Source organism: Galleria mellonella, unplaced genomic scaffold (assembly GCF_026898425.1).
Source record: "Galleria mellonella isolate WM207_F2 unplaced genomic scaffold, CSIRO_AGI_GalMel_v1 utg87, whole genome shotgun sequence".
In the NCBI taxonomy this organism is placed as follows: Eukaryota; Metazoa; Arthropoda; class Insecta; order Lepidoptera; family Pyralidae; genus Galleria; species Galleria mellonella.
The window spans coordinates 3,788,152-3,815,618 of record NW_026442166.1 but is presented as its reverse complement, the minus strand read 5'-3'; the positions used below and the strand labels follow the sequence as shown (position 1 = coordinate 3,815,618).

At 33.7% G+C, this 27,467-nt stretch overlaps 1 protein-coding gene across 1 annotated transcript in view; it reads left to right on the top strand.

Moving 5' to 3' along the window:
* LOC113519993 (facilitated trehalose transporter Tret1-like) overlaps positions 1-27,467 on the top strand; it is a 129,845-nt gene that overhangs the window by 9,392 nt on the left and 92,986 nt on the right. The window contains exon 2 of the mRNA XM_052902013.1: positions 16,270-16,311. The gene's annotated coding sequence lies outside the window, so the exon portion shown is untranslated. The remainder of the gene's footprint in view (positions 1-16,269; positions 16,312-27,467) is intronic.

The following is a 27,467-nucleotide window of genomic DNA, read 5'->3' as shown; positions in this document are numbered from 1 at the left end:
CTTCCGGCAAGTCCCTGATTTGTGATAAGTGTGGAGGCAGTAACAGGGAGAGATGCAAGAATGTCACTGTACAAACGAAAGGGACAAAACATTCTAACGACGTAGGAGACAATATCTTGAACGGTGCATCGATCATTTTGACGTGTATTTTGATTAAATCGCAATTTAATGTTGATTTTAATAATAATAAATCATTGGATAATGTAAAGTATGCATAATGAAGTCAAGATAGGGCTGTCACATCTAAATTTCATGAATTATTTTAAATAAATTGAACGGATAGTAGAGTTCCATGTTTCGTTTATGTATATAAGATAGATTGTCAGCAATGGGGATTAGTATTATCATGCATTATTTCAGCCATTGACTGTCCACTGCTGAACATGAGTTTTGCCAATAGTTACCACGCTCGGCACCTGAATTGGCAACCACAGTTAGAATTTGGTAATGCTTTAATAGAAACACTGCTCAGCCGAAATTACATTCCGAATTGGGTAGTAGATTATTAAAAAAAATGACTATTCCAAAATGTTTATTATTAAGTTTATTTGAATAAAAATTTATATATTTTTTTTATATTATTTTTATTTTATGATATCTACGCATACGAAATAGCAAGCAACAATCTCTGTACTAATATCTATCTATCTATCAATTTAAGAGCTGCGCTCTTGTCGGTGGAGCTCTTGCCACTCACTACGATTTTCAGTGAGTCTCTTCACCTCTTGATACGACACGAAACCAACTCCTTCCTTGATCTGCCTGACGTAACTATGTCTCGGTCTCCCTCTCCCCCTTCTTCCTTCTATCTTACCTTCTATTATAATGTTCATAAGTTCGTCGTGTCGTATCAAGTGTCCTAACATATTTAAGATATATTTTTCTATTTTTTTTTTATTACAATACATATTATATTACATCCTTTTATAATTGATTGACGTAAAAACTATTTTAATTTTAATAAACACTTATCACATCAAATAAAGTTTAATCTAAACTAAATTGTTAATTACATTAATTCTAGTTCTACAATCATCAAATATCCGAAGCCATTAGCCTCTATTCGCTCTCTTAATAGTTGGTACTTGGGACAATTTCTTTTAATCAAACCGTGTTTGTGTTAACTAACTAAATTGTATGGCGTTTGGATGTGAGTCAGTAACTTCTACATGACTATTGCATACTTACGCCTGCCTACAACTTTGTTCGCACGAGATTCGAATAGTTTCTATTATGTGTCTACGGTATAATACAGAACTAGTAACCTTCCTTGCTTCACACGAGTTTTTGGAACTTAAAAATACAGCTCACGTCATTCGTTGACTCTGTAGCTTTCTATAGATGAAATAATTTTTAAAATCTGTCAAGTATTTTTTTATTTTAATCCATTACAAGCAAAGCAATGCCATTTTTAAAACATCCCCAAAGCCTAACTACAGTTGCCAAACAGTCTCTTGTTGTGAAGTTAGAAGAGATTTCTAATTATTGTTCTTCTATTTCCTACCTAATTTTTTCATAAAATATTTTTAGATCATATGTAAAAATAGCATGTAGAATACAGATGTTTATGTGTAGTTCACTTACATACGTATATACCTTGTTTAATTACTTGTTAATACAATTAAATTAAATTTGCGAGCTTATAATTTTAAGACAAACTGATGTCAAAGTGTCTGTCACAAGGCCTTTATTACGAGAAATGTCTGTTTAAAGCAAATAAATATTTAATTTAAATTCATTCCATTTAAGTCCATTTCATTCCATTTAATTCTATTTAATTTTATTATTGTACTAATATTAAAATATAAAAGTTTACAAAGATGTTTTGGTGTGTTTGAATGAAATTTGGCAAGCAGTTAGAACACATCCCAAATTAGGACATATGGGAAAAGGATGAAATATATATATCGTTGATGAAATATTGGTGCAATAATACTTTAAATATTTTAATAATTTTTATACCAAATGATACGGGGAAAGCAACAGGAAACAATCAGTATCTTTATAAAATAATAAAACTTTCTAATATAATAAATAAGAATACGGAATCGATTGGATTTTCCTAATGTCATTGACATGTTAAATGCCTAAATGAAATTTAAATCCGGTTTCGTCAATTTGCAAGTTTTATATTTGTTCTTGACACAAATTCGCGTCATGTTTACAGAATTTAATTACTGCATAGATATCTCTAATATATAATATTTTATATATAATAATATCTCATATTTATGCGATAGGTGAAACAGAATGATAACCGCGTAAGTCGTACAATTGCTTATGCAGGTCTTTTTTTTTTATTTAATGGATGTTAATGGAATGGTTATCCTTTTTCATCATCTTTGATACTTATATATATTAGTAGCTTTGTTGCAAATTTCATGCCGGATTGAAATAATTATCTCTATTTTTATAAAATTTTATCAAAATCGGTTATGATAATTATTTTGTAAATTGTTTGTTGCCATATATAAATAAACTGATTTTATGTAGGTGAGACACAATTAAGGAGTCAATTCTTACGCAGGTCTTTTTTTTGTATTTATTTAATGAATGTTAATGGAATGATGCAATTATTTCTTATTATTACATTGTTTTTCTTCATTTTTATACTTTTTATAAAAATCGGAATATGATAATTCGTTTTTAATATCATTAACTGTTTTGTCACAATCTTATATATATATATATATATATATATATATATATATATATATGTATATACACATATATATATATATATATATATATATTGTAATTTCACTGTCATATATATATATATATATATTTATATATATATATACATATATATATATATATATATATAGATAGAAAAAAAAGGTCCGTAAGCTCAGTATTTATTTAAGCTTGTCTATTAGTTGCCAACAAACGCAGCGTAGGACGATCCCCTATTAGATAAAGTGACGACCTGAAATGCATTGCAGATAGTCAGTGGATGCAGGTGGCTGAAGACCGTTCTTTATGGCAGTCTATGGGGGAGGCTTATGTCCAGCAGTGGACGGATAATGGCTGGAATGATGATGATTAGTTGCCTATCTAGTATACGTAGTACAATCTCTGTTTTGTTTGCCACTAGATGGCGTTCTATAATATGTTCATTGGCATTAAAAAAAGAACTCTCACGACCAATCTGTCACGCTACAGTACCAGTTCAGGGGGTGACAGGCTTGAAATTGTAAACAGACACGCGGACACGAAGTAATGAAGCCGTAATCCAGTTGTTGAACCGGACTGAACCGGCTCCATCTGGTTTCGGTGTGGTGAAATATTTTTTAATTCGTCACAAAGGCCACCATTTCGAATTTCCTCTTGTCTTTTGATGTTTAATTGTTTTCGATTTGATACCGTGACAGGTTTTTTTGCGTATTACAAATGTATTATAATGATACTTTTGGTTCGAGTATTGTCATTTACATAGATTTTATATGGACTATCTATTGTATGGTATAGTGGTTCGAATTAACTAAACTAAACTAAAGTGTTGACGGAAAATCTTTTCCGATATAAGATAATAAGAACTAATAATTCATGAGAAAGTAAATTTGTTTGTTTGTTTATTGTTTCGTCATTTGTTATGAAATTTGGTATACAGTATTTGAAATAGAAAAGGATTTAAAATATGTAATAAATAATTCTAGTGTTATTCGTCACGATGGGCTAACTGACCTGCTTTCATCGTCACCGATCATCGCTCTCTGGTGCTTCGTCAGTGTATACCGATAGTGCAAGCGGGATTATCATTCTATCATTCTTTAAAAAAATATCCTGGTCAAGCAGACGAAGACGTGAGTAAAAACTAGTTTAACAATAAATTTATAAACATATAGTTTATATATACAAATATTAATAATTTTAACTAGGACTGAAAAAAGCATGTAATTCTTACATCTCTTGCTCTCTTTTGCATTTCTTTTTCAAATATTTTTGTACCATAAATCAGTACAGTAAATCCATAAAAATTTAACTTCTAAATTTAAATATTAAAAGTGTTGCTGACGTACTGGCAGCTTTTATAGTCATATATTTTAAAATAAGGTATTGTTTTTAATTCTATTTTGTTCTGTTTTAATAAATATCTAAGAAATAACAAAAAGTCTCATTGCGTACTTCTCAAATAATGTTATTTATTTATTATTATATATATATATTATTTATTATTGAATTCAAAATTAAAAAATTCCCAAGAGACTACAGCATGGGGTTCTTCAAAAGGGGGCTAAAGAGGTTTCTTCAGGGTCGGCAATGCACGCGTAATACCTCTGGTATTGCAGGTGTTCATAGGCTACGGTAATCACTTACTATCAGGTGGGCCGTATGCTTGTTTGCCACCTCAGTGGTATAAAAAAAAATCATATGATTTTGAACCTAGAGAACCCGACAGGAGAAAGTAAAGATAGGTTTTGTATATATGTGTGCATATATATATGATGGGGAGTATGACGATTTTCTAGTTTTATGATGAATAATAAATAAATAATTGTCTTTTAATACAAAATTGCTTCCGTATATTTGATAGAAAATTATGAAAAAACAAAAGAACAGTGACTGATAAAATAAAAAGAATATATGAATATATATATATATATATATATATATATATATATATATATATATATATATATATATATATATATATATATGTATGTAATACACATATTATACTAAAAAAAGTTATTGACATGTCAACTTATATTAAAAAACCACAAATTAAATTTCTATTTTTTATCTCTGTTACCTTAAAAACTCAATCACAACTCTGAAGACAAAAAAATACCCCACACATCATTACGCGTGGCTATTTTAAAATTTCTACACCAAATATAAAATTTCTTTAAAAAAGAATCTTATGTTATAAACAATAAAGTTTATTTTATTTTCCAAAACAACAATTTAAGTTTGTTGGAAGGGTGTCCATCAAATTAAAGGACTATTTGAAGGAATGACTCGAGTTTATTCTCTTTTAATAGTCTATTATAGATGCATCCATTTATAGAAGGATTACAGTTCAAAATTTAACCTAACGTGTATTTTGATTAAGAGAATATAAACTTTATTTCTATGGCGATAGAAGTCGTAATATCTTGAAAGTGAATTAACTAAAGTCGAGTATAGATTGGTGAGTAAATGTTGCTTCCTAGGTGGTCCATATTTGGCAGACAGAAAATGTCATTATAAAAAGAAATGATCATAAAGACAAAAGATATAAAAAAGATTAAGGTTTAAGATTTGTTGACGGATTTTAATGTTTACAAAAACGTTGCTTCTATAGCTCTATTGTCTTATTTGTTATACAAATAGAGAAATAATTGTTTTTTTATATACATACGAATGAGGAAGTCCTAAAAAGAGTGAACGAGAAAAGAACATTAATTAAAATAATAGAGAATAGAAGAGGCAAAACGCTGGGCCACCTTATACGACATGACGATTTTTTAAAGAGCATAGTAGAAGGAAAAATATAGGGCAAAAGAGGAAGAGGAAGACCGAGGAATAACTACATGGGACAGATAAAGGAAACACTAGGTGTCATGTCGTATAGGGAGATCAAGGATATGGCCTGGGATAGAGCTGGCTGGAAGACGATGCATGAATTAGTTGCACCGACAAGAGGAAACTCTTAAATGAAAGGAAGATATGTAATACTTTCTTTTATAAATTATAACACAGATTATTTTATAAACTCGTACATATTACCAGAGGGAGACTTTGTACAAAAGTCGATTGCTTGGGTACCTCTGTCCCATTCGTGTTTCTACCGTGAAGCGGTTGTGTTTGCATGGCTGTGTTTCGGTTTGAAGGGCGTGAATTTACTGGGTACAGAGGAATAACACCTGAGTCCTCAGGAATGGCAGCGTATGGTGGTTATCATGGGCGAAACAGTATTCTCTGTTATGTCCATGGTATTGCTCATGTCTATAGGCGACAGTTACCACTTTCCATCAGGTGGGCCGTCAGCTTGTTTGCCATTCTAAGTTGTATAAAAAAAATTGTATGTAAATAACAACTAAAATATTTATCATCATATCAGCCTTAAACCACTGCTGAACATAAAGCCTTCCCCTTGGGGGGTTCTGCCAGCAGTTGCCATGCTTGGCAGGCGGATTGGCAACCGCAGTCAGGCTTTAGAGATGTTTTAAGAGGAACGCCAGAGAAACGCCGCTCATCCTCCCTTAGTCGGCTCTTACGACACCCACGTGAAAGGAAGGGGTGGCCTATTCTATGCCGGGACCACACGGCCAATTCTATGCCTACTAATATATATATATATATACAAAATATTATAATGCTTGGATAAACTTTTTTTTATAAAAGACGGCTAAAGTCATATTGTATTCAAGAATTTGGAAGCGTATTTGGTAAATTTTCAAATATATCAATGTACCTATCGAAATACAATCCATTCTACATACCTTCCTGTATTTATATACATATAAAAAAAACAACAATACACTATTCATTTACAAAGAATGTTAAAAACAAATACAAGAAAGAGGTGTTAAAAAAATACAGGATTTATAGAAAAATAAATACTTATTTTTAGATTCGAATATACGTAAATCGTCTGTGTTTACACGTAAGGCAAATAGTTTTCGAGGCGATAGAAACAAATTTGTTGATTGTTGAAACAAATGTGAACTAGACCTTAGCGTGTTTTCAATGTTTGTTATTATAATTTTATTTTGTACATTTTTAACCGATTTCAGGAAAAGGAGGTTTTGTTTTTGTTTCGTGCTTTTTTTTTCTAAACGTTTAATGCTGTTGGCCGGCGATGTCACCTCAGATAGATTTATAGAAACTAAATACGGACTAAGAGTCATTTTCAGCCAACTTGAAAAAAGAAGGAAGTTTTCAATTCCGTTGTATTGTTTTTTTTTTGTTATGTTTGTTACCTCATAACTCCGTCAGTCGTAAACAGATTTGAAATTTTTTTTTTTTTTTTTTAAATTTTTATGGACAGTGTAATTCTATTTTCATTTGGGTGACTTTATATATATATATATATATATATTTTTTTTTTTTTAATGGATGATAATGGAATGGTTACCCCGTCTGCGCCAACGGTATACGCTGCCGGGGCACCAGTGAGGGATGATAGATGAGAATGAAAATGCAGGTCAGTTAGCCCATCGTGAAGAATGCTTCTGAAATTCAACACGATGGTTTCCAGTGGGGACCACGACGAGATAAGGTAGTTAATTTTTTTAGTGGGTGAAAATGGATTGATAACCCGGTCCGCGCTATCGGTATACACAGCAGGGCACCAGTGAAAGATGATAAGTGAGGATGAAGTTAGGCCAGTTGGTCCATGGTGACGAATTTCCCAAGAATTAAACCAAAATAGTTTCCAGTACCGCGTGGAGGTCGACCTAATACGGTATATTGCTGGCAATGGGGCTGTTACACCCCATTACTGACAATCCCTTTCCCCCCAATAAGGCAGATCAATTAGTCTAGAAATCAACATGATGGTTTCTAGGGGGACCATGTGGCTATCGATCTGACAGGGTATATTGCTAGAAATGGGACTGGTAGTCCGCATTACTAACAATCCCTTTCCTCCCAAAATGGTCATTTACAAACTTCTAAAGCTCTAACCTCTTTGTAAGACATAAAATCAGTTAAGATCAAGTTAGATAATGATAATCAACGGTGAGATCGAAAATAATTAACTATAACGAGTTAATAATAAACTTATCTTAAACATTTATGGACATTGGTTTGTTTTAACTCATAATTATGGCTAGCAACATGGGTGGCTCTCCCATAATTTTAACATCAAAATCATATATATATATACAGTTGCGTACTGATCTTTAAAATTTATTTTTACCAACGTCGAGAAAAAAGTTTATTTATTTATTTATTGTTTTTTTTTTTTATTTTTATTTACAGAACACCAATTCGATATGTTCAATCAACGATGATTTTTAATGATGTTTACGGGTATAAAATCGATTGTGCATAACGTATATTATAAATGTCGATTCGTCAAGATGTTTTTTTTTTAATGTGTTATAATGGAATGGTAGCCCCGCCTGCGCTAACGGTATACGCTGGTGGGGCACCAGTGACGGATTATGGGTGACGATGAAAAAGCAGGTCAGTTAGCCAATCGTGACGAATTCCACTAGAATTAATCACGATAGTTTCCAGGGGGAACCGCGTGGAGGTCGACCTGATAGGGTGTATTACTAGTTATAGGGAAATCAGACCCCATTACTAACAATGCCTTTCCCCCCTCGTCAAGATGTTGGAATGTTTTTTGGTCAACGGAGTTTCTTTTTAATGGATGATAATGGAATGGTAACTCCACTTGCGCTATTGGTATACGCTGGCGGGGCACCAGTGGGACATGATAGGTGAGAATGAATGCAGGTTAGTTAGCCGTAAAATTAACCAAGACGGTTTCCAGAGGAAACCACGTGGAGGTCGACTTGATAGGCTACATTGCTAGCAATGGGGCTGTTAGACCCCATCACTTACCAATTCTTTTTCCTTGGTCAATGAAGATTTTGTTTAAGTATTTATACTATTTGGGGGCACGGCAGTGTCTTCGCCAAGCCAAACATAGCCGTATCATCTATTTCTCCAAGCGAGTCAGCCACTTTTGAATCTCTTGTTTTTTTTTTAATTTTATTGTAGATAAAGCGAGAATTTTGAGTTTTTATTTATCAAGTAGATATACTAATATTTGAAATTTATTTACTACTTACTAGCTATATAACTTACTAGGTAATATGCCTAATAATTGTAAAAGAATAAATTAAATAAAACATCTGTTATTTCAATTACTAAGTAAATCTAAATAGTACATTTAAGAATAAAAGTATTTTATTAGTTAAGTATGTTGCCGTGTAATTGCCAAGTCATTATAATTATTATATGAACGAAAATGTCTAATATTGACACGGTCAGTATAAATGTCGATAGGTAATTGATTAAATAACAATTTATAGCGAAGTTGTTAAATAGGTGTTTCCATAGATACGTAACTAAAATAATTGACTTGTTGGTTTTACATGTGATCACACAAATATTTTATAGTGATAGAACTGCGTACACAGACTTGGGATTTTTTTTCATTTCATGTTTTCGATGAGATTTTTTATTTACCGAACTATTCTCGCATCCATCACATGTATCATCTATTTTATTTATTCGAATGACAAACGTGCATGGTGTTAGTCGATCAAACACGGTTTTTTAATGACCATACCCCCCATGCGTTACCATTCATTTAAATATATGTTAACAGAGATTTAAAAAAAGTAACTTTTGAGTTTTTTGCGGGCTCTTCACGACAGATAACATCAATGCATTGGCACATTACTCTCTATTCTTCTTTCAGATTCTATTACGTAATAGTATAAAAAAGCGCTATATACGATGTTTACAGAACTGAAGTCTAGCTATTAGACTCGTATTTGTTTTCATACGACTAACACGGTTATGCAACGTGTAAACGTCCATTTATTTGGCACGGTTAAATGCTATTTTGAACTGGATTAAAATAAACCAGTTTCAAAACACCTCATGGGGGGGGGGAAGGGATTGTTATTAATGAGATCTGACAGGGCTATAGCTAGCAATATCCCCTAACAGGTCGACCTCCACGCGGTTCTCCCTGGAAACTATCATGGTTAATTCCTGATGAATTCATCATGTTGGGCTAACTGGACTGTTTTCATTCTCATCTATCACCCTTCACTGGTGCTCCGCCAGCGTATATCGATAGCGCAGACGGGGCTACCATTCCGTTATCATCAACTAAACATGCCATATACAGATAGATAGGTATATACTTTTATTAATGGGATCCAATCAATAAAAAAGAAAAATAATTTAAAACAAAGTAAAATTTTTGGGTTGTTTCGTGTTTATAAAATTATGCTTATCTGTGAAATGGGGATGCTTTTCCCTATAAGCAATATCGACCGAACCGATCGAAGGTCGACCACCACGTGGACTCCCTGGAAATCAACATGATTATTTTTTATTATTTTTAGATTAGCCGTTAATTGTCCATTGCTGGTCATAGGCCTCTCCCATAGGGGTTTTGCTACTAGTTGCCACGCTTGACAGGCGGATTGGCAAATACAGTTAGGCTTTGGCGTTGTTTTAAGAGAGACGCTGCTGCCCATTCATCGACCATTCAGTTTCTTTAGTCGCCTCTTATGACACTCACGGGAAAAAGGGTGGACAATTCCATTCCGGGACCATAAAGAGTTATATTAAGGTTCCTTCAGGGTCGGCAACGTGCACGTAATACCGCTAGTGTTGCAGGTATCCATAGGCTACAGTAACCATCATCAGTTTACCATCAGGCGGGCTGCATGCTTGTTTGCCAACTTCATGGTATAAAATAAAACCACTCGACATAGAATGAATAGAATTAGTTATACAATTTATTATAATATAATCAATGTATTTCTATAAGTTCATGTTTCTATCTATCTATCCTATTTAAGAGCTGCGCTCTTGTCGGTGGAGCTCTTGCCACTCACTACGATTTTCAGCGAGTCTCTTCACCTTTTGATACGACACGACACCAACTCCTTCCTTGATCTGCCTGATGTAACTATGTCTCGGTCTCCCTCTCCCCCTCCTTCCTTCTAACTTACCTTCTATTATAATGTTCAATACGTTTCTATGGTATAACTATATTTCCTAGAAGATATATCAAGAGGAAAACGTATTATTTGTTTGATATATTATTAAAATGTTAGAATATATATAATTATTATATTTTATTTCAATGTACAGAGTTAATTGGATACGCTAGTGATGTCACGCTGAGTTAATTAACATTAATAATAATAGAAGAGAAATTGAAAAGGCAGGTCAGTTAGCCAATCGTGACGAACTTAATGATAAATTAGTCACAACAGTTGCCAAGGGGAACCGCGTGGAGGTCGACCTGATAGGGTATATTGTTAGCGATGAGGACTAACCATTACTTTTATATTTTAATAATATTTCTATAACAATTTGTCACTTGTATGTTACCAAGTGTCTTATTATAAATAAATGTTTACTCTTAGTAAAGTTTGAGAACCACTGTCCCAGTTTATCTAGAGACTGGTATCTGACCTTCGGGTTTTGTTGTGCAAACCGCTCCATTTGCACGCTCCGGTTATAGTTAAATCATATCAGGCGTTAGCCGTCCACTGCTGAACATAGGCCTCCCCCCATAAAGCCATTATCGCTAAATATGAAACGCATGGGGAGTATCATGGGTGAAACAGTATACTCTGTTATGTCCATAGTACTGCCCATGTCTATAGGCGACGTTTACTATTTTCCATCAGGTGGGCCATCAGCTTGTTTGCCATTCTAAGTTGCTTAAACAAAAATAGCAATCTCTTCCAGGCAACCTTTTTTTTAATGGGTGACAATGGAATGATAACCCCGCCTGCGCTATCGGTATACACTGGCGGGGTACCAGTGAAGGATGATTGGTGAGGATGAAAAGGCAGGTCTGTTAGCCAATCGTGACTAATTCAACGATAAATTAGTCATGATGGTTTTCAGGAGAACCGCGGGGAGGTGGACCTGATAAAATATGTTGATAACAATGGGGACTAACCTCCCCTATTGCTAACAATCCCTTCTCCCCCTCCAGGCAACTTTAAGATGGGATGGTGTAATTAAAATTGTATCGGGTCAAGGCGTAACAGAAAAATAATAAGGGGTGGAGGGAAGGGCTAAAGAAAAGTCACGTTTCCCCTTAAGTAGAAATTTTTGAAAAAAATATTTTTAAATCATTTTCGAATTAAAATCATTCGCTTCTTACCAAATCACTGTTTGTCTAGACTTAATTGTTTTGGCTGTGCCTTTATTATCAATTAAGAGAAACGATAAAAGTATCTTGTGAATTACCATGGTTATTCATTATAATTTGTACTTTTGTTTATTCAAAGTGAAGATTCTTGGAAGTGAAGTGTTGTTTCCGTATATTTTCCTTATCGCGTAGTAATTATGTAAGAGATAGGTCAACGACCTTGAATTTCTTTTAATGATTGGAAAATGGATTGGTAACTCTGCCTGCCTGGGATGAGAAGGGATTGTTAGTAATGGGGCCTAGCATCCCCATTGCTAGCAATAAACCCTATCAGGTCGATCTCATCGTAGGTCCTCCTGGAAACTATCGTGATTAATTTATTGTTGAATTCGTCACGATGGGCTAACTGACCTGCTTCATACTCACCTATCATCCTTCACTGGCGCCCCGCCGGTGTATACCGATAGCGCGGGTGGGGATACCATTACATTATCATCCATTAAAAAAAATATATATAGTTGACACAATATGGTGTTAGTAAAATGGCTAAACAAATAACTCGACTGAGTATCGAATCCATGACCTTCTGCAAATGTGATGCGTAATATTATTGCGCCCTTCAACAGTTGCAACATTCTATTGAATAATTATGAATCATCTAAACAAACATATATTGTACTATATAATATATAATAACTATATATAGGAATGATTAGATTTTTTTTTAAATAATGGATGCACTTAAAATATCCCTTAAAAGGGATTTCTTCCAGCCAACCCTTGAATGTTTGATAGAACTTGTAAATTGGTTGAGAAAAAAAAACTAGTTAACACGTTGAGCGCCATGTCAGCCATTGGTGGCTGACACTAGACTTTCCGTTTAGGCCGCGTCAGCCATCGGTGTCTGACAGCGTGTAACATGAGAACTATAAAATTTTACACTATTTTTAGGAATTACAGAAAATTTATTTAAAATTTATAGGAATTACGTTCCAAACGTAAACTACCTTCTGCTACGATAGGAAACACCAGCTCCTGCAGTACCAGCGCTTCGAAGCGGCGAGCGTGACCTGAACGGGATTGCTGTAGAAATACGCGTGGCGCTCAACGTGTTAAAAAACAAAAATAGAAAAATAATAGGTGTTACATTTTTAATTTATAACACAGGAGGTAAACGAGCATGTGGCTCACCTGATGGTAACTGACTACCGCAGCCCATGATCACCCGTAACACTACAAGGCCTTTTGAAAAAGGAATATGCTCTTCTCTTAAAACTTATCATGTCGTATCAGTTCAGAAACACAGCTGCTGGAAGTTGATTCCAAAGAGTGGTCGTGTGTGAAAGAAAGTGCTTTGAAAAACGCATGGTTGAGGACCGTCACTCGTCCAGATGGTTGGGATGAAATTTCAGTTTATGACGGGTTGTACCGTGGTGAAAATCAGCAGCAAATATCAATCCGAACAATTCTTCAGAACACGATCAATTTGGTTTGGTACGGCATGCTCCCCATGATAAATACGATAGAAGAGTGATGCAATATGCATCACTGTGCATCTTCTTTATTATTGAAAACTTACTAAAATAATTATTACATTTGGTATCGATAATATGTAAAAAAAAAAAAACAAATGGCAACGCATATGCACGCAATATCATGAGCGAAACAGTATACTCTGTTATGTCCATGGTACTGCTCATGTCTATAGGCGACGGTTACCACTTTCCATCAGGTGGGCCGTCAGCTTGTTTGCCATTCTAAATTGCATAAAAAAAAATAAACACACATTAAGTCAGTTAAAACAGCAACATAGAGATTTAATAGGAAATTCGCTCGAGCAAAGCTAGGTCAACCAGGTATATATTTAGCGTATGAACAACCCATACAAATGGCAGGTGGACTAGACATTAGGCGCTCATACGTACATATACTAGACATATACGTAGTACGGTATACTAAGGCCGGATGCACATTATAGTGTCGATCTCGATTCAATCTCGCTCCGCTCTCAATCTTGTAAAATATTATTATAAAAGAATTAATATAGTCAATTCTGAGATGCCAATTCTTAACTTTAAAATGAATTTTATGATGATGATTGATGTTCTATAAACTCAACAGTAATTTCGTGAAATTATCAAATTTAAATATTAAGAGATGATAAATTTAGAGAAATGACATGCAGAATCGGCCCCAGTCAATGTATACACATTACAATCCTGTTTTTTTTTTTTTTATTTATTTGCTGGAAATGCGGTTTGTACAAATGGTCTTGAATGATAATAGAAGTACACATGTCTAAAACTATTCAAATTTTGTGGCTTACATTTGTAAAGTATAAATTCATTAATTAAATAAGTTTAAGTAGTTATTTTAAATATATTAATAGATAATTATTGTTACATTTAGTTAGTTCATTTATTTATATTTATTCACATGCCACGTGGTACAAATTAGTTATAATATAAGACACGTGACACCCCGCACGTAGGTGCACCGCAATTTACAGAACCATCCACTTTCGGTGACAGTTGAAATTACATGTTATTATTTATTTTTATTAATGAATAAAATGTATTAACACATATTAGCTACTCATCTTACAAAAAAAAATCATTTGACGAAGTACGTTTTATTTATTAGGTACTTTTCAATTGTAAGTGCCAACATTTTTTTTAATGGGTGGTTTTTTTAATACACTGGCGGGTCACCAATGAGAGATGATAGGTGAGGATGAAGCAGGTCAGTTAGCCCATCGTGACAAATTTAACAATAAATTAATCACGATAGTTTCCAGGGAGAACTGCGAGAAGATCGACCTGATAGGGTATATTGCTAGCAATGGGGCTATCAAACTCTATTGCTAACTATCCCTTTCCCCCCCAGTGCCAACATTTAACACAGTTCTGTTTGTTTTTATTGAGCATGCCGAGTGTGGAGCGAGAGCGGTACTATAGTGTGATCCGGCCTAATTAGACTGGCCTAGCGTTCACCTTGCCACGAGTTCCGGACCACTGTCCTGCATAGGTATTGAAAGTGTTTCTTAGGGTCTCCATCGTTTAGAATCGTTTCAAATCGATCCAAGAGTGAATTGACGTTTATAAGATCGATTCGAATAGCGGATTTGTGATCGAGTCATGACAGAATCGACGTTAGAAAGATCAATCTCAAGTAATATGATTCCGCAATTTATGTGTATGTTGACGTTTGGAAAAAAGGAAATTTATGCTGGAAAAGAGAAAGTTTTCTGAGGAAGCAAGGAGACCAAGACAGTTGTATAAAGTTGACGTTAAATAAAAATACTCGACCTGTCCGTTTTTGACTTTAACTGTTTTCGACTTTTGCACGCTCAATTTGTTTGAGATAAATCGATTCAGAATTCGATTTGATTTAATAAATCTAAAATCTCTATTCAAAGGTCAATGTTTCGATATATCAAAATCAAAATTGGAAACAAACGGTACAAAAAAGTATTGCATGGGTTTGAACCACGTGCAACACTTTTTTTAAGCAACATAAAATGGCAAACAAGCTGACGGCCCACCTGATGGAAAGTGGTAACCGTCACCTATAGACATGAGCAGTGCTATGGACATAACAGAGTGTACTATTTCGCCCATGATACCCTCCATGCGTTGCCATTCCTGTGGACTCAGGTGTACTACTTATATCACGGTCTCTGCGTTACTCACTTATTTATTTTATTTACACATTTATTTCAACTTTAATGCACAGTAAAATTCTATGTGCATTTGGTGGACTTAACACCGGACGGTGTTCTCTACCAGTCGACCATTGGGCGAACAAAGAAATAAGTAGGCGGTGCATTATTGAATAGAGGAAAAATAAAGCAATACTTGATAAATACATATAAACATACACATAATATATTAAATAAATAAATTAATATATATACATAAATAAATACATAAAATATAAAACAATTAAATAAAACAACTGCAATAGAAGAGCACATAGTAATCTATGACTCAGAGTAACCAACTTGTATTATTATTAAAGGAAACATTAGGTGTCATGTCGTGTAGGGAGGTCAAAGATATGGCCTGGGATAGAGCTGGCTGGAAGAGAATATATAAATTAGTTTTTTTTTTATACAATTTAGAATGGCAAACAAGCTGTCGGCCCACCTGATGGAAAGTGGTAACCGTCGCCTATAGACATGAGCAGTACCATGGACATACCAGAGTATACTGTTTCGCCCATGATACCCCCCATGCGTTGCCATTCCTGAGGACTCAGATGTTATTCCTCTGTATCCAGTAAATTCACGCCATATCCCACCCTTCAAACCGAAACACAGCCCTGCAAACACAACTGCTTCACGGTTGAAACACGAATGGGACAGAAGGACCCAAGCAATTGACTTTTGTACAAAGTCTCACTCTGGTGGACCGACAAGAGGAAACTTTTAAATAAGAGATTTATTATATTGTTTCTTTTTTCAGGTATCTACACGTAACATAACCTGTAGGAGCAATTATTTTTCGGTAAGTATCTATAATCCTTACTTCTTATTTTTTATAAATTTTATTGTTAAAAGTCACGTAAGCATACGTTCTTAGATTATATACTTACACGGAGTGTCTCCATAGAAATGATTCGTAAAAAGCGGGGCAACTTTTTCATACAATTTTGCGGTTAAAAAGAAAGAAAGAATAAAGCAAGCTGCTGTTGCCAACCTGCCTGTCAAGCGTGGCAACTATTGATAAAACCTGCCTTTATGATGATGATGATGATGATGAATATATACTTACCATTTTAATAGTTTATATATGATAATTGATAAGTACTCTATATGCATTGCTACACTGACACCGTATTGGTGTTTATTCACAACTCTGCCAATTTACATAGATACCTCCTTACTAACAATGATGGAGGTAAAATGACGAAATCATTTTCCTTGACGGATTCGAATTGTAAAGCTGCGATCAGACTGATGCACGAGACAATAAAATATTTACAACGTGTATGCTTGTCTTGTATGTATTTCGTATTTTTTCATATGGTTTGACTGAATGACCACTTTCTTTCAGGTGGACTGTTAGTTTGTTTGCCATTATATATATATATATATATATATATATATATATATATATACACTTAAATAATTAATAATAATAATACAGAAAATATGTACTTATCGTGAAACAATTTCAATGACTGGATAATATTGTAACAAATATTGTATCATAAACTATTTTTAAAAGGCTCTCTCCTATTTGCTGTGCCCAACAGGGTCCATAATTAAAGTTGAAATGAACATCTACCAATCACATTGTGGAATGCAATAAGAAATAAATAAATTGGATGTTTTTATTCTGTCACTTTTAAAAGACTTAGAGGAATTAAATTTGGTATACGAATAGGGCATATTATATGACAATGGGAACTAAACTCCCCATTACTAACAATCCCTTTCCCCCGACCTGTTACGGTATATTGCTAGCAATGGTGCTGTCAAATTTCATTAATAACAATTCGACCCTGCTGGGACCTACACGTCTGTTATAGGTATAGATTGATAATTAATTGTCTATTGAACATACTTTGCGTTAGTTTAAACACAGCTTTGACCGATTGGCTCGTGGCGTGCGCTCTAACAAGGTTACGCTTGTAACAACTAGTTTTCCCACGCGGCCGCAAACTTTCTAGCCATAAAATAAAACCAATGGAAGAGCCGCCTCCGGTTCGCGATGGAAACGACGCCTTGCAGTTGTAAATTTAATATTTATGAACTAATATGAACGAGAATTGATATGTGGGGAGACTTTTGTAAAGGGTAGATCATTTTAATAGTCGATTCTACCTGAAAAATGAGGAATTGTATGTCTTTGTACTTTTAACAATAGGAGAGCGTAGTTTTGGAATTAAGAAATAAATAAAATTTATAATTAAATTAATAATTTAGTAAAATTTATAACAAAAAAAACTACAAATTTGGTACGATCAAAGAATAAGAAAAAAAAAACTTCAGCGTTATAATTAAAAAAAAAAACTTTTTTACTAAAGTAAAGAAGTGTGATAACACTTCGTTTAGTAAAAAAAAATATAATAGTCATAATTTTTACTCAATTTCTATAATATAATCGTTGTAATGTTTTTTTGTATCTTACCTTTAATATTGATTTATTTTAAATTTTATTCACCATATCATCATCATCATATCACCTGTCAACTATTCATTGTTGAATACGGGTCTCCTTTTATTGGGGAGGGGGGAATGGGGTTGCTAGTAGTTGTCACGCTTGGCCGACGGATTGGCAACTGCAGTTAGGCTTTGTGTTGTTTTAAGAGGTATTCTGCTGCCCATTTCTTGACCATTAAGTTCTTTAAGTCGCTTATCACGGCACCCCCCACGGGAAAAGAAGGGGTGGCCCATTCTGTGCTAGGACCATAATTTTTTTTTTTAAATTTGATTAATTTTATCACGTACGTGCTTTTATACGAACGTGATATATCAATATATATATATATATATATATATATATATATATATATATATATATATATATATATATATATATATATATATATATACATAATATCAAACATTTTCTAGTATATCAAAAATGAGAAATTCTCTTTTACTGATCTTCTCTTTCTCTGTCTCATTTTATTATTCATTTTTGCTACCCATCACACGTATAGTTATTAGTATATCCAAATACAAATTTAAAAAGCATCCATTCTAAATTTGAATTTGAAAATAAACTTTCCGAAGAAGATCCGATTAAAAGGTCCTCGAAAACGGCGAGATTGTAAAAATAGATTGTAATTCCACGGAAGACGAAAGAGGTTTGTTTTAATTGAATATATTTTTAGCATCCTATTGTTTTTGCGTACTCCAACGGAATAATATATCTATATGTGCATACAGACGTTAATACAGTGAACGCTCTATATAAGCAACTCATTTGAATCACTTCCAATAAAAAAAATCTTATTGGGAAAAGTTGCTTATAGGTGAAAAAGGGAGTATAAAAATACTTACCGTCTGGAAAATATTTTTACTTATTTCTTTTGCTAACTAAGCTGAGTAGAATAAATAAAATATAAAGAATGTTGCTTATAGAGAGGTTGCTTATATAGAACGTTCACTGTATTTATAAAAAGATGTTACGGTGATTTTTTTGATGGGTGTAAATGGTATGGTAACCCCGCCTGCGCTAACGGGATACGCTGGCGGAGCACCAGTGAAGGGTGATAGATGAGAATGAAAACAGGCCAGTTAGCCCATCATGATGAATTCATCAGGAATTAACCATGATAGTTTCCAGGGAGAACCGCGAGGAGGTCGACCTGGTTGGGTATATTGCTAGCAATGGCATTCTCAGTCTCCATTACTAACAATCCCTTTCCCCCCTGTTACGGTGATTAAAATTATGTAGAATAACAATAGAATGTCACTGTCTAGGTTAGGATATTGTCATTATCGGGTAATGACTAACACAAACATTATTAAATACGTACAAATATTAAAAAAAAATTATCCAAAGAGAAAAATATTTAAATTTGTGTTCCACAAAAAAAAAACCGAGTTCAATTGTAATAAAATCAGTGACGTTAATCTAAAAACTAAACTACTAAACCGATTTTGATAAAATTTCTACGAGACGACTGACCTGTAAGTATGTCCTTTCAGATAAAAAAAGAATTTTCCAAATCGGTTTATAACTGACGGAGTTATGAGGGAACAAACATAAAAGAAATACAGTACAAAGGAATTGGGAACATCTATCTTTCTCAAGTAGGCTGAAAATAGCTTGCCTCTCAGGCCGTATCCAGTTTCTATACATCTATATTATTACCGGCACGTGTCCGCCAGTATAAACAATATAGTCGTAATAACACAGCCCTTGCCTCTGTGATAGCTTTCTAGAATTTAATGTCAAATTATTAGGAGTACAAATAAGTTTCCGCCGTTTTATTGTGGATGGCGCGGCACGGAGTTTCGGTTAGCTTTCGCAGATGATAACCGGCTTAAAAAATAGTTTCGACATTCAAGACCAACATAACCTATTAATATTATTGATTTGATATTGGTAAAATATAATTTTTATAACTTGAAAATGTCAAAATTTGAGCCAAATAAGCGTCATTTGCGGGAAATATTAATTTACTTCTTTAATTTAAAGAAATCTGCTGCTAAGGCGCATCAATTGCTCGTAGAAGCATATGGTGAGGGTGCTTTGAGTGAGAGAACGTGTCGAGAGTGGTTTCAAAAGTTTAAAAACGGTGATTTCGACGTAGAAGACAAAGATCGCAGTGGAAGGCCAAAAATTTACGAGGATGCAGAATTGGAGGAATTATTGGAGGAGGATTCATCTCAAACACAAAAAGAACTTGCTCTAACATTAGAAGTCACTCAGCAAGCAGTCTCACATCGTTTAAAATCATTAGGAATGATTCATAAACAAGGAAATTGGGTTCCGTACGAATTAAAGCCGAGAGATATTGAACGCCGATTATGCTTAAGTGAAATGCTGCTAGCTAGACATAAAAAAAAGGGTTTTTTACATCGTATCGTAACTGGTGATGAGAAGTGGATACATTATGACAATCCAAAAAGAAAAAAATCATGGGGATTACCTGGCCACGCGTCAACATCAACAGCAAAACCGAATATTCACGGAAAAAAACTTATGCTGTGTATTTGGTGGGATCAGCTAGGTGTAGTGTATTATGAGTTGCTTAATCCGAGCGAAACAATTACTGGAGCCCTCTATCGAACACAATTGATGAGATTGAGCCGAGCTCTGAAAGAAAAACGCCCTCAATACTATTCTAGACACGAAAAAATTATTCTTCTGCATGACAATGCTCGTCCACATGTTGCGGCTCCCGTAAAAAAGTACTTGGAAACACTTGATTGGGAAGTGTTACCCCACCCGCCGTATTCACCAGACATTGCACCGTCCGATTATCACCTGTTTCGGTCCATGGCACATGCTCTGACGACGCAGCGGTTTACATCTTATGAGGATACCAAAAATTGGGTTGATTCGTGGATAGCCTCAAAAGACAAGGAGTTCTTCAGACGTGGAATTCGAATGCTGCCTGAGAGATGGGAAAAAGTGGTTGCAAGTGATGGGCAATATTTTATATAAATCTATATTACCGTTCTTCTATAATAAATATTTAATTTGTGTTAAAAAACGGCGGAAACTTATTTGTACTCCTAATAATTTCATATAAAAATGAATTATGATTGGTACCAATTCCTTTATGGTAAGCGGTAAGACCGCCTGTGTACGTTATTATTGTGTTACGTCTAATATCTATACTATTTATTTATTTATTTATAAAAGACACACCAACAATATGCTCACAACAATTAAGCAGACAATGTACAATGATATAAGTAAGTAAAAAGTGAAAAACTACTATTAAAAAATGCTTAAATCTAAGTTTACTTGAACAAAAACATCTCACTCCTCACTACCAAGCTTAAGGCCATATGAACACATCAATTAAAGGTGTATACAGCTCTCACAGACTCTACTAGGAAGGGATCATTAGTAATGCGGATTAGTAACCCTATTACTAACAATATACCCTACCAGGTCGACCTCCTCGCGGTCCCCCCTGTAAACTATCCTGACTAATTTATCGTTGAATTCGTCACGATGGGCTAACTGACCTGCTTCGTTTTCACTTATCATTTTTCACTGGTGTCCCGCCGGTGTATACCGATAGCGCAGGCGGGGTTAACATTCCATTGTCACCCATTAAAAAAAATCTATATTATAAGTGAATTTACAATATAAATAAATAAACTAAATAATAAATTTCTATGACCGTATTGTTTGAATGATTTTATGAAAACAGCGTTGTTAGCGGCTGAAATAGCATGTTTAATAAATACGGCCGTAACCAGATCCATTGCAATCGATTGTTTATTGTAAAACGATTGCTTATGGTAAACTTAATACAATAAGAGCTATTCCTTTTTAACCGACTTCGAAAAAGGAGCCTACCTCATAATTTCTTTTTTTTATCTAATAGGATATAGTTACAGATTAGTTAGATAGATTTTTTTTGTTTATGAGTGAAAATGGTATGGTAACCTCTCCTGCGTAACGGGATACGCTGGCGGAGCACCAGTGAAGGGTGTTAGATGAGAATGAAAACAGGCCAGTTAGCCCATCATAATGAATTCATCAGGAATTAACCATGATAGTTTCCAGGGAGAACCGCGTGGAGGTCGACCTGGTTGGGTATATTGCTAGCAATGGGATTCTCAGTCTCCATTACTAACAATCCCTTTCCCCCAGATAGAAATTTTATCAAAATCGGTTCAGTAGCTTAATTTTTAGAATAAGATAACTGGTTTTGCTACAATTATAATACAAGACCTTTAATAACTAGTTAATGAAAATGGAATATTTCATGTATGCTGTTGTATTACGCTGGCAAGGTTTAATAATTACATCATTGTACACTAGCTTTTGTCCGTGGATTCGTACGTATTTGGAAATACGGTAATAAAAAAGATTTTAAGTTTCATGTTTGAAAATATCTGTGGTTAACTGTGTGAGAGATATACAGACAAAAAAAAATCTAAATTGACTCCTACTACTCTTATTAAGGCCATTCACATTAATTTTTTTTAAGCATCTCCATTAAAGAAATAAACAAATATAATAAACAAACAAATCAAAATATTTGAATAATAAAATAAGTGTACAATTTATGACACCAATGCAATAGACTACCACATTTATTAAATTAAATAAAATTAACTAAATTACTCAAATTTCTCGGAAGTGATATCTCATTTATTAAATTAAATAAAATTAACTAAATTACTCAAATTTCTCGGAAGTGGTATCTCATTTGTTTATTCTCAGAAGTGAATTTACTGGGTACAGAGGAATAACACCTGAGTCCTCAGGAATGGCAACGCATGGGGGGTGTCATGGGCGAAACAGTATACTCTGTTATGTCCATGGTACTGCTCATGTCTATAGGCAACGGTTACCACTTTCCATCAGGTGGGCCGTCAGCTTGTTTGCCATTCAAAGTTGTATAAAAAAAATCATTTATTAAATTAAATAATATTAACAAAATTACTCAAATTTCTCGGAAATATCTCATGGTATCTCGTATCTCGTGGTGTTATAATAGTGCACGTTGAAATGACTTACCGTTCATTCTTTTTAGTTTCACAGTAAATGGAGCCGAGATAAATTCATATAACCGTACTTGACATGAGTGCTTAATTGCAATGAATACCTGTATGTATGGACAAGGTGATTGTGCCATACAAAAACTATTATATAGCTTGCTTCAATAGAACTTAAGATAATTGACTAATAATAAAATAATATTCTATTTTCTTTCCATTGATTCATAATCTTTATTTTTCATTTTTCTAATTGATTTTGTGACGGTTCGCCTATAGTACAATAGGTTTAATACCATAAGTACATAGAAAAGAAACAGGGGTTCCTATGGGTGACCGCTGCGAAAGCTGAGCTATTTAATATAAACAAACTTTAAAGTCAAGGTTCACAATAGTATACAGAGAAGACGTTACCATATATGAAATATTGACACAGAAGGGAAACTCCTTTGATATGTTTCCAAAGTGTAGTGGACGTCACAAGAAAATTAAATAAATTAAACAAAAATATATTATATTTTATATTAACCAAATTATAGTTTACCTTTTTCTCATCAGGTATAAAAAGGATGCATACAACACAGTTAATAAGGTTTATGAGAGCCTTTAAAGTTTTATAAATTCGATAATCAATTTAATAGAAAATACCAAAATACGTTAATATATAATTAAATTGAATTTAAAGAAAAGTTCAGTTCGAATAATAGGCTAAATCTGATTATTGAAATATCTACGCTTCGGTGACATAATCTATGACATTACTAGATGAATAGAGAAAAAAAAAAAAGGAGGGAGGGCAGATCGGCGGGCGCGCGGGAGTCGCTTTTTAGGAATTGCGCAGTAAAAAAAAAAAAGAAAAAAAGAAGAAAAAAAAAAGAAAAGAGGGACGGAAAATGGCGCGGGAGTCGTGTTTTGGGGATTGCGCAATAAAATAAAAAAAATAACTGGGATAGAGCTAGGAGTGACTGGATCTATGAAGGGGTTTAAGATCTTAGTGATCACTATCGATTAAGTGTGTGAAAAGAGTCAATGGAAGACTGGAGAATCCGGTGAGCTTGTTCCATTTATTACTACGTAGTTAGATTTTTGACTGTGATCACAGGCAAAGTTTATACTTAATATTTTTCCCAACAACTATTAAAATACGTATTTAATCGAGTCCATATACCTTTAGGTAATGCGTATATAGTTAAATGCAATCACATTTGAACAAAGATCTACATCAATATAATTTACGTAATAATAATACATACTTACGTTATTCTACTCATATACAAAATTCAATTATATGGCTGTTTGATAGAAATTCATCGATTTGACTCAATATTCTAATTGTCCAGTTTTGGCAAATACTTATTGAATCAACTATAAAACTATTATAATACTAACTAAATTCATATCTAGTTACTATAAATTATTTATTTATTGAGGATAAATAGACTGAGGTGGCTGTGGTCTGGTCTCATTGCTGGGGAAACAACCATTGATGAGACAGAGGGGTTATTGAGTGGCGACTCTGTATATGCAAGTGTGGTGAGGGCTGCCTCCATTGGTTGGAGTGACTGTTTTATGTGTATTATGGAGACTCGGTGGGTGCAGGAGTTTGGGGCCGTTCCTATTGGCAGTCTATGGGGGATTGCCTGTGTTCAGTCGTGGATTGGTGATGGTTGAGACGATGATGATGATGGAATAGTTGTATTTATTACACTATTACAGTGTTGATTTGGAACACCTGCTCATGCTTAACGTCTCATGGTAAAGTGTTTTCATACCATTGCTCGGTCAACTGTACTAATGATTCTTTTGTATACTTTTAATTACCCATGATTACATGTGGGAATTTGTTTTACACCAGATGTACAGAGAAACAGCTTAGCTGTTGCAGGTGATTTTATGTGAATGTATTACTTTAATACATTATTGTGTTAGTAGATAAATTCATGTAACGGTGGGATGTTTTGGTAAACAAGCCTGTATTGTTTAAGTAGATATTTTGTCTTGATTTATTATAAACTTTAATATTGATTTTATTGTAGTGAGCAAGCTGACAATAACAACTCTTTGTATATTACTGCTTTTAATAATATTTAATTATATTGATATTATAGGTGTGGATTTATTTACTAATGGTAATAAAAGTACTACAAGATTCTCTGACTATAGTTACTCTTAACTAGGTATGAGGTTCAGTATAAAATTGGTACTGTATGACACTTGTGAAGCTATGTATTTTACTCATATTTAGAAAGGAAGTTGTCCTGGCGATAAGGTTTGTGTGTTGTTTGTTCATGTTGTATTGACTAGACAAGTTCAGACAGGGTTAATATTAGTGAATATTTACTGGATTTATATTTAATATACATGTTTTGAATATTTTATGGGAATAGTATGGAGATATACAAGTAGTAAATATAATATTAGTATTTTATAAATTTAATTATTGAGTTATATGTTTATGTCGAACTGTATCCAAGGAGATATTATCCTATTAATATCAAGTTAGGACAATTAATTTAGATATTAATAAAGCAAACATTAACACTGATTATTCACTTCTTTAATAAATTTACATTAGTGGTTAGAAATCAAATAGATAGCATATTGGGAAAATCTTCACCACACATGTATTTGAGGAATGTTCTTGATAATTAGTACTGTATGTATGTATTATTGCAGGTACAATTGCAATAAGAATGTTAAACTTCTAATCTTCTGTTCATTCTTGAATGTGAGAGTAAGCTTGGCTACTGATATCAATATAAAACTGCAGCATTACTGGATACTATTAATTATTTCTGGTGTAAACCATGATTATTTATATCACTGATAATTTAGTTATATATTACGGTTGATATATGATGATTTTATATTTAATTATATTAAACAAATACAAATAAACAAACTTGCTAGTATTTGTTACGTTGACAGTTGTGATAGATAATCAAAATTCAATTCAATACATCAATACGTCATTCAATACGTCATTAATGTGACAGATGTCAAACAAAAGGAGATTATACACGTTATGATTCTATATCTAGGTCTATAGAAAATTTATATAATTTTCAGTTATTTTATAATAACTGTAGGGGAAATATTGGAATTATTTATATGAGAAATTTCACTTAAATGATATGATAATTATTTAAAGACCTAATTTCTTAGGGATTTAATCATGATGATTTAAACATTAAAACACTTGTTTATCTGAGAAATCCTCTTAGTAAATAGGTTTACTAAGACACTAAAAGGGAGTAGATATAGTATAACTATAGTACAGCTACAATAATTGTATGGGACTTACTGTCCTTTCTATACAAATATATATTTAATCTATATCTTTCACATTATAATTATGCAATATATTGCCTCTACTACTACAACATACACAAATAGGACTTATTGTCCTTCCTATATACCTATATATAATAATTGACCTGGCACTTTAATGTGTAATTTATCAGTACTGATGACAACAACCAATTAGGACTTATAGTCCTCTTTATAAAGCTACATAATTATTTAATCTGATTATTTCACAATGTGATTAATCAAACCTCTACAAATATTACAAAAGATCTCTATTACTCTCAACACAATAATAGCTTGTTGGACTTAGTGTCCTCAAACTTATAGAAAACCCAACTGGTTATTTCACGAGACGTTGTTAACTTGTGATTAATCAGTGTCTTTTAAAGGACTTATAGTTCCTTTAGATATATCTCTCTGAATAAATAATTGGTTAATTCACAATGTGGTTAATCAACAATAATATTATATATAATTGACTGGACTTATAGTTCATTCAATAGCACTCATTACTTTTAGTAGCTCTCGACCTATGGGTTGGACTACTCGTTCTTAGGCTCTGGCCTAATCAACAGATGTAACTTGAACCTTGAGTATTTTTGGTATTAAGTAAATAATATTAAATTGACAATGCTATGTTATGATATAGCAATTATCAACATTATATGGCTTGGCCAATTCCAGGGTGTGGAAGGTATCCCCTATCACACAAATCTTCATCTCTATCGGACTGTCATCACAGGTGATCTCTAATGTCACATTATAGGGCCGAAGGGTTATGTCCCATCAAAGTAGGTTCTGGTGTCTGGGTGATCTCACTTCTTGGTCTGATCTCTTGTGGAGCCGAAGGGAAACCCCCATTGAGTAAGCTCGTAACAGGGTGACGCTGGGAAACAGTTTCGTACTGTTAGTGGGTGATCTCTATGTCGCCATATAGGACTGAAAGGGTCATCGCCCATGAGTAAGCTCTCGTGTCGGAGTGATCCTGGGATTTCAGTTCCGATCTTTTTGCCTCTGGCAAACACCAATTTATACTGGAAGCATCGTGGGGCTGGTGGAGCCACTGTAATGTTGAAGTAAATGTACTTATGTTTGGTTTGGAACTGAGAATACTCATTCCCTTATTACCATCAGAGTGCATTAATAAATAGTAATACCCTTCCCTACCTTTTAGGAGGAAGAGTTATAGATAGTTGGAAAGTCTTC